The sequence below is a fragment of the Rattus norvegicus genome, chromosome 5 (genome assembly GCF_036323735.1).
Source record: "Rattus norvegicus strain BN/NHsdMcwi chromosome 5, GRCr8, whole genome shotgun sequence".
In the NCBI taxonomy this organism is placed as follows: domain Eukaryota; kingdom Metazoa; phylum Chordata; class Mammalia; order Rodentia; family Muridae; genus Rattus; species Rattus norvegicus.
Genome location: NC_086023.1, coordinates 102,925,192 through 102,934,389, shown reverse-complemented (window position 1 = coordinate 102,934,389; position 9,198 = coordinate 102,925,192). Strand labels below are relative to the sequence as shown.

At 43.3% G+C, this 9,198-nt stretch overlaps 1 long non-coding RNA gene across 2 annotated transcripts; it reads right to left on the bottom strand.

Annotated features, from left to right (window-relative positions):
* Positions 1-2,119: 2,119 nt before the first annotated feature.
* Positions 2,120-9,197, bottom strand: Psip1l (PC4 and SRSF1 interacting protein 1 like). 2 transcript variants are annotated; one of them, XR_010066541.1, is made up of 2 exons: positions 9,058-9,197; positions 2,120-7,615 (listed from the first exon to the last, which is right to left on the bottom strand). It is a non-coding gene; the product is annotated as a PC4 and SRSF1 interacting protein 1 like (long non-coding RNA). The 2 variants fall into 2 exon arrangements; XR_005504821.2 differs by lacking the exon at positions 9,058-9,197 and adding an exon at positions 8,649-9,050.
* Position 9,198: the final 1 nt, after the last annotated feature.

Genomic DNA, 9,198 nt, shown 5'->3' with positions numbered 1-9,198 from the left:
CCTGAGTTTGAATCCTGGGACCCACTGACTTTCACAGTTGTCTTCTGACTGCAATATGCTGGTGCTCTCAGACACACACACACACACACACACACACACACACACACATACACACACACACACACACGGAGAACAATATAGAAAGACACCTGAAGTTGACCTCTGGCCTTCATAAGCCATATGTACCGGAACCCTCCCTCATGAACATGTATGTACATTTGCATATAGTACCCATATGCTCATACACAAAACCCATCTGAAAGTAGAGGAGTTAGAAGAGGCAGGAGAAAGGTAAGAAAGGGGTATGGGATAAAACGGGACCAGTGTGTATAGACATATGAACACGGCACAGTGAAATTCACTTTTGTGTACAGAGAAGAGCATGCTAATTTTAAAATAACGAGGAAAACCTACGCTTTATTATCACAATATAATATGTATTGTTACAATATGTATTGTTACAATAACAAAAATATGCAAAACTACACAGGCACTCAAGAGGTACCAATACTATATTTAATTGTGGTCCTGGAGGATAGAACCTGTCACTGATACTTTAAAACACAACATTGTGGGTGTACGCGCGCGCGCGCGCACACACACACACACACACACACACACACACACACACACACACAAATGTAGGTTTAAGAACCCATCTACTGGGCTATGTAGACGGCTCCGTGGTTATAAGCACGTGCCACTCTTAGAGAGAACTGGAGTTTGATCCTAGCGGTCATATTGTAGATTACAACCGTCTACAACACCAGTTCCTGACACCTGAAACCCTTTCTAACCTCCATGGACCAAGCACACATGTAGTACACATACATGCAGCAAAACTCATACACATTAGAAAATAAATATTTAAATAAAACAGAAATGCCCACCTGTCTGATTATAAATTGCAAAACACCCAAATTAGGTAAGAAATTATAGAGCACCTAAATGAGTTTCACTTAATATTTTTATTTAAAAAATTTTTTTTAAGCTGGCACATGCCTTTGATCCCAGCACTCAGGAGGCAGAGGTAAACAATCTCTTCAAATTCAAGATCTGCTTGGTCTACAGAGTGAGTTCCAGGGCAGTTGAAATCCTGCCTTGGGAAAAAAAAAAAAAAAGACAAAAAATTCTTATTAAAAAAAAAAACAAAAAACAAAAAACCAAACCACTGAGCTGTCTCTCCAGCCCGAGAATGAAAATGTCATTCAGAAAGAAGTGAAGTTGTAGGACCAGTGATATGGCTCCAGGTGAAGGCACTGCCCACTGATGAGTATCTGATCCCTAGCCTCGATTTATGGAAGACGAGACCCCACCCACTCCTGAAAGTTGGCCTCTTTTCTCCACTCATTTGAAAGCACACGTGCGTGCACACACACAAGGACAATTTAAAAGTAATAAATAAAAACAGATAATCTCTTAAAAATCCGTTGCTGTGTATGGTGATAACATGCCTATAATCCTGGTTTTGGGAGGTAGAGGCTGAAGAATCAGGAATTCAAGCTCATCTTGCCTCTGGGCATAAGGCTAGCCTGGTTTATTTGAGAGCTTGTCATAAAACAAATGATAACAATAAAAATAAAACCTTCCTTCTTTTCCTCCCTCCTTCTTTCCTTCCTTCTTTCCTTCCTTTCTTCCTCCCTTCCTTCCTTCCTTCCTTCCTTCCTTCCCTCTTTTGCCCCAAACTACCCCCCAAACAATGACTCATCAGATCCTCGTCACTCATCGGGCTCAGTGGGCAGTGCCTTTACCTGGAGCCATATCACTCACTGGTCCTACAACTTCACTTCTTTGCGAATACATTTTCATTCTCACCAAAATTTTCTATGCACATAAGCACCCTCCTACCTACATTCCCACCAGAGTGTTTACTAATTATGATTGCTGACCCGACGCTCACACACTACTTATGACTCTCCCTGGGTGCTGAACATTTATAATGACTCCTAGACACCATTGCAATACCACAGAAACTGTCACTGCCCTAAAAATCCTGCATTCCCTGCTCATCCTTTATTTCTATAGCTGTGGACCATCATGGATCTTTCTTTACCGTCTCCAGGGTTGTTCTTTTTAACACCCCCCCCCCCCAGAACATCACATAGCTGAAATCATGGTATACAGCCCTTAAGATAGGTTTATTGTGCTCTCCTCTTCAAGATGCAATAAACGCTTTGCTGCAGAAGGAAAAAAAAAAAAGATAGGTTTATTGGGATGATGATGGAGTTCATTGGCCTAGTATTCCTAGTCCCTGGGTTTTGTTCTAATTAAAGAAGGGTCAAGATGCTGCCTTCTTTCACTTCGTAACTGATGTTGGTTTTCTCTGTCTTTTCACTGATTGATAGCTCATTTCTTTTCAGCATTAAATGGCATTCCCTCATGTGGACACAACACAGTTTATTAATCTGGTCACCTAATGAATTTACCTAAGAGGAACAGGGTCTTTCTACTTAGCTGGCTGTCCTGGAACTTACTCTGTAACCAGGCTGGCTCTGAACCCATAGAGATCCATCTGACTCTGCCTCCTAAATGCTGGGAGTGCTGGCGTGTGCCAACACACCCTGAAAAAACATTAAAGATCTAAAAATTACGTAAAGCTCTTTGTGTTCAGCTACAGAAGCTCAGAGGTCTGTGTCCTATGTATTACCAGGCTAAGAAGGCATATCACCAAAATGTACTACAATATGCCGTTCCCTCAGTGAGGGTGACAATGTGCTGTTCCTTCAGTGAGTGGTGACAATATCCTCTACCCTCAGTGAGGGTGACAATGTGCTGTTCCTTCAGTGAGGGTGACAATGTGCTGTTCCTTCAGTGAGGGTGACAATGTGCTGTTCCTTCAGTGAGGGTGACAATGTGCTGTTCCTTCAGTGAGTGGTGACAATATCCTCTACCCTCAGTGAGGGTGACAATGTGCTGTTCCTTCAGTGAGGGGTGACAATGTGCTCTACCCTCAGTGGTCCTACAGGAAAGTTCCCAGGAAAACAACAGAGGTCTACTATTAAGGGACTAAGAACTAGACCAGGCACAGTGGTGCGTGCCTGCCATGCTAGCACTCAGGAGGTGAAGGCAGGAAGATCAGAACTTCCAGGTTATCCCTAGCTGCATCGTAAGTCTAAGGCTACCTTGGGACACGCAGACTTTGTCTCTAAAACAAATATAAAATCACTGGATGGATGACCACAATCTTCCCTGAAAAAAATACTATCTTAATAGCTTTTTAAAGGTTTCCTATGGTTAAAATAGTTGTGTAACTTCGACTCACCATTTTTCAGATTCACCTTACTCAATTCACACATTTTTAATTTGTGTTATCGGAAAACACACGGACTTAGGAGACTTTGGAACAAGAACTTAATGAGAGACGTCATCAGGCTAGCAGACTATGGAGCAGACTGGAAAAAGACTCTACTTCTAAAGCGAATTCTCAAGTATCAACATTAGGAAGCCAGTGAGGACAGGAGAAAGGCTGCAGGAACCAAGGGGGGAAAAGACCGGAGGGAATCATTACTTGCAGCTGTGGGTGGAGGTGAAGGCAAGAAATCGTTAAGTGAAGTTGGACATGGAGAAGCAAGGGAACAAACCCAAAGTCTGAGACGAGAGTGCTCCGATTAATTAATTTTGAGGTATGGTCTTGCTATGCAACCTGGGGTGACCTGCAACTCCATTTGTAGACCAGGCTGACCTTGAACTCACAAAGATCTCCTGCGTTTGCCTCTACAGTGCTGGAATTAAAAGACACGTGCCATTTATACCTGGCCCAGGTTATTAAAAAAAAAACCCACTGGGTCAGCTGCAGAGCTTACACGGCCTTCGTAGTAGCTCCCACAGGTGACCTGGTAACACCTGTTCAGTCTAGCTTCTTTTCAGCCTATCACTGAGCATCTAGACCCCTCCCCACCGTCTCTTAGCCATCCCTCTACAGGCATCTGTCTTCTGATCATTATTGGCCCATCAGCTCAGTGTCAGTCGTAGGCATTGCCTACAAGCTAATCCATTTTAGTTTTTCTCTACCCAAGGGTGAACTTCCAAATTTGTCCTTAAGAGGGAGAAAAGCCTCTCCTACATCTAGGGCATCTCTGACTAACTACTTAGCTGGTTGTTTAAAATAAAGGGCGTTAAACTAATACTGTATTTGCTAACTTCCCATTACAGTCTTGACACGAGATTGACACACCATGCATAATGATGACCCAGTCTGCATCTGTCTTAGACTTTAAAGCCATCTCATAGGAGAGACAGCTTACGCTCATTCCTAACGTGATTAAACCTTAGGATGTATGATTATGATTAAACCTGTTTCTCAAGGATTGTGATAGGTCCCACCTGTGACTTCAACTACGAGTGGTTCTGTACTGCCTGCTCCAGGAAACCGCAGCCGTGGTTTTAAAACATTTTTATTTATTTATTTATTATATATAAGTACACTGTAGTTGTCTTCAGACACACCAGAAGAGGGCATCAGATCTCATTACAGATGGTTGTGAGCCACCATGTGGTTGCTGGGATTTGAACTCAGGACCTCTGGAAGAGCAGTCAGTGCTCTTAACCATTAAGCCATCTCTTCAGCCCTAAAACATTGTTATGACCATCTTACAACCCTACCTTTGTTTCAAAAAGTTATTATAACCATGCATTGTTATGACTACCTTACTGTGTTCTGCTTCTGTAACCCTGACATATATTTTAAGATTTATTTATTTTTTAAAGATTTATTTATTTTATGTATATGAGTACCCTGTAGCTGTTCTCAGACACACCAGAAGAGGGCATCAGATCCCATTACAGATGGTTGTGAGACAACATGTGGTTGCTGGGAATTGAACTCAGGACCTCTGGAAGTCCTAAGCACTGGAACTCAGTGCTCTTAAACACTGAGCCATCTCTTCAGCCCTACTTTATTTTTAGAATAGTATGTATGTATGTATGTATGTATGTATGTATGTATGTATGTATGTATATGTCTGTGTGTGCTTATGTGCATGTGCATGTACATGTGCATGTAGGTGCCTGGACTAGGTCCTCTGGGAGAGCAGCAAGTACTTTTAATCACTGGGCCATATCTATTTCTAATAAATGATTTGTAGAGGAAAAAAAGTGTTTTGTTTTTTTTTTTCTTTTTTTTTTTTTTTTTCTTTTTTTTCCGGAGCTGGGGACCGAACCCAGGGCCTTGCTAGGGCCTTGCTCCTGCTAGGCAAGCGCTCTACCGCTGAGCTAAATCCCCAACCCCGTTTTGTTTTTTTCTGGAGCTGAGGACCAAACCCAGGGCCCTTGTGCTTGCTAGGCAAACGCTCTACCACTGAGTTAAATCCCCAACCCCCAAAAAAGTGTTTTTAAAGGTCAACTTTTAAGTATATGATGAAAATATAAAATCAAATATGAACATCTTCATTTGGTTTTCTTGTTTCTGCCATGAGGGTTGAATCCCAGGCCTCTTGCCTGCTAAGGCTGCCTTCTAACTTCTGATCCTTCAGCCCAATAATTCTCCACCTTCTAATGCTGGGACCCTTTGGTACAGTTCCTCATTTTGTGATGATCCCCAGTCATAAAATTATTTTCTGGCTGCTGTTTCTTATATGCAGGATATCTGATATGCTATCCCTGTACATGCACCAAACCCACAGGTTGAGAACTGCTGAGGCCTCAACCTATTTGAGAAGCACATACCTCATGTGTCCTATAACCTGTTTCCTTTTCTTTTTTAAAATTTATTTACGTATGAGTGCTTAATTTGCATTTATGCCTGCATGACAGAAGAGAATATTAGATCCCACTATAGATGGTTGTAAGCCAACATGTGGTTGCTGGAAATTGAACTCTGGAAGAGCAACCAGTGCTCTTAACTACAGAGCTACCTCTCCAGCCCCTGACTTGTAAGGAATTAGAGCACTGTCAGGGTTCACCATCTGCCTATTTTTCTTTTTTTTGGTAAAGATATATTTATTATATATGAGTACACTGTAACTGTCTTCAGACACACCAGAAGACGGCATCAGATCTCATTACAGATGGTTGTGAGTCACCATGTGGTTGCTGGGATTTGAACTGAGGACCTCTAGAAGAGCAGTCAGTGCTCTTAATCACCGAGCCATCTCTCCAGTCCCTGTCTACTCTGTTTCACTCAGTAACTCCATCTTGGAAAAAAAAGTTGTTGAGTACCTGCACTGGTGAGGAAGACAGTGTTTGTTCTAAGTAGTTTAAAGACTAGAAGATTGTAAATACTAGGTGTGCTTTTCTGGGTCAGGTCATTTAGGCCCATGAAGAGTTAAACAGAGGGCTGGCTGGTAGAGAGGACCAGCATGTTTGGAGTGGGGTGGGTCTACGGAGATTGGTAGGGATTTGAAGCTGGAATAAGAGAACTAGGCAGTATCTACTTCCGGCATCTTTTCCTAATTACGGGCCGTTCTCATTCTTCTGCAGCCTCCAACCTTCCTGTGCAACCTAGGGCTTGTGAAAATCACAAAAGGGTGTAGTGCAGAGAACAGAAGGGCTGGAAGTTGGCTCGGGCCTCTTTACTCCAAGTGCCTGTGTCTCAGAGCTTACTGCCTCTGAGCCTGCTTTCTCATCTGTAGAATGGGAAGAGTGTAGCTTGGGGCAAACATTGAAGCTTGCCTGTCCTCTCTGGCTAGCTGGTTACAGTTCTAGAAAGTGTATTCCTTCTCCTGTGGGGGAGGAGCAAAGCTTTGCCAGTGACTTAAACACACCCAGCCATTTCCACCCCCTTCTCCCTTTCCCCCTTTCTCTCCTCCCACTTAGATTCAGGATTGTTGTTCCCTGGGACCCTGGCCTTTTGTTCTCTGGAGGCTTAAACCACTACCTGTTTTGCCTTGATATGTTTTGCCTTGATGTAAAAGGTGTTGCCAGTTGTTTCTGATGATTTCTAACTGAAATTGTGAGCTAGTGAGTATATCACATTGCCTCACCACTAATACATCAAGTGCATTTCCACTTTCCTTTTTAAGAAAAATGATTTCCCAGTTATCCCCACTCACAGTACCCATCTCTTTCAGTTGTTGGCATGGCCACTTAGCACTAACACAAGGTATCTTTTCATAGTAATATACACCTTCGTGTGATATCTCTCCCTCTCTATGCCTGTCTCTCTCTTTCAAAGAAGGCTCTGCCTACAGGTTGCTCTCTAGTTTTCTATCCTCTAGGCTGAGTTTTACTGGTGACCTGAATTTAATCGTGGGGCCCACATGGTGGAAAGAGATCCAGGTGTTGTTTCCTGATCTCCATAGGCAGTGCCCCCCCCCCCAAGTCAACCTGGGGTATCTTTTTAAAAATGCGGATTAGTAGGTGGGGGAGGGGCTGAGCTGTTCACAAGGCCTCAGGTGAAGCCCATGCTATGGTGTCTGACCACGACTGGAGTTCCAAGGCCTTACTTAACAGAGTTGAGAACAATGGGAGGGACACACACACACAAAATGACAGCCAGGTGCTGCTTTGATATTTTTTACTTGGGATTAAAAACTTCCCTTTCTGACCTTTTTCTGCTCTTTCGGGTCCATGATGTAGCTGACCACTGTTTCTGTAATTACTTAAGTTGTGCTCCTCCACCTTTTTTCTTCTCTTCTTAAGAAATCAACATCACACAAAGGGCTCCTTCTGCTCATGTCTGCATTGAAATAGCAAGAATCCAGTTTTAAGTAGTCAGGTTACCCCCCCCCCCCTTTTTACCATGCAACCTTGGATAGCCCCCAAAGCATACCACCTCAAATACACAGTGAGAAGCTTGAAGACATATCACCAATAATTCCCTTTACTTCTTTTAGCTCCACGTGGAACCCCCTGTACAATGCAGCTCTACTGTGAACCCCCCCTTGCAGGGCATTTAACATTGGGGGTGCCAGACTTCCTTTTAAAGGCATGCAGTATTCCCTTTTTATAAAACCCTCAATGTCTGCCTATTCAAACAAAGCTCTTCTTAGTTCTCAGCTGTCTTTATAAGCATTAGATATTTATACTTACATATTTTAATATTCTTAGTATCTTTAATGTTTTTAGCTTGTTTTATATTTGAAATACCTAATCTTATTCCTGGCTATATACTCAACAGTGCTTCATTCTAAAAAGGGTTATGGAGAGATTCAGTGAGAGATGAAACAACAGATTTATTTTTTAAATACTTAAATATCTTCTAATTTACCTTATACTTATTGGGAACCTGGATATTAATGGATAAATAAAATTAGATAGTTCTGCTACAGTAAAGATCGTAAAATGCCAATCTATATCATAAGGTATATTACAAAATATTAAAAGCATGCACTGGCTAAAAGATTAAAAATAAATTCACTTTTAAATACCCTTTAAGAGTATTTACGTGACGAAATATTTAGGTGTAACACTTCTCACTTGTACCACCTACTACCATACCACTCTTCTACAGAAATAAACATTTAAGTGCAGGGCTAAAATTTAGTTTGGGCCCAGATCCACATCCGAACTAACAAGCTAACTGCGCTTTCTCTGTCATTGTCTTATACCCTTGACGTTTTGCATTCATTAGGATTGCATTTTTTTTTCTTAACGGTTCTCTGTGGTTGAAATATCAGGGAAATAATAAGGCTTTCTCATGCTTCAGTCCCTAGGAAAAGGAGACTGCAAAGCCCTTTCTGCGAGGAGTAAGAGGCCTACAAGGTGCACACCCTGCATCTGCTCCATATTCCAATTTCATCTCTGGGTTTTCGCACAGCTCTTCATTTTTGGGATGATGTAAACCGCGCAGGAGCATTACAGCACTCGCACCATGGAGAAGGATGGGAGAACAAGCACTTGGGCTGCCAGATTCTCTGAAACATGCAGCCGTGGGCTACAGGCCCGGATACCCGCCCCCAAACCGGGTCCACAACAATCGTTTCCTCCCTCCCCGCCTTTTACATACAGTACACATACAAATACACACACGCAGAGCAGCCAGCAGGGGCGGGCCGGGTGCGACCACTGTACCAGCTATGGGGGGGAGGAGGGGGACCGCTCCCGCGCGCCTCTCTCTAGGCCCTTCCCCTCCCTCCTCTTCCACGGCATCTGCTTGCAATTAGCCGTAAGGAGGGGCACCTGAGAGCTCGAGGGGCTTCAGGCCCTCAGTTCCTGAGCCGCGACGCTCTGCGGCGGCAGCGCCACCCGTGCCTGGGCGAGCACTTGGTACGGCCCAGCGCTAGCGGGCGCCGAGCGGGAGCCGCGCGGGAGCGGCGCAGC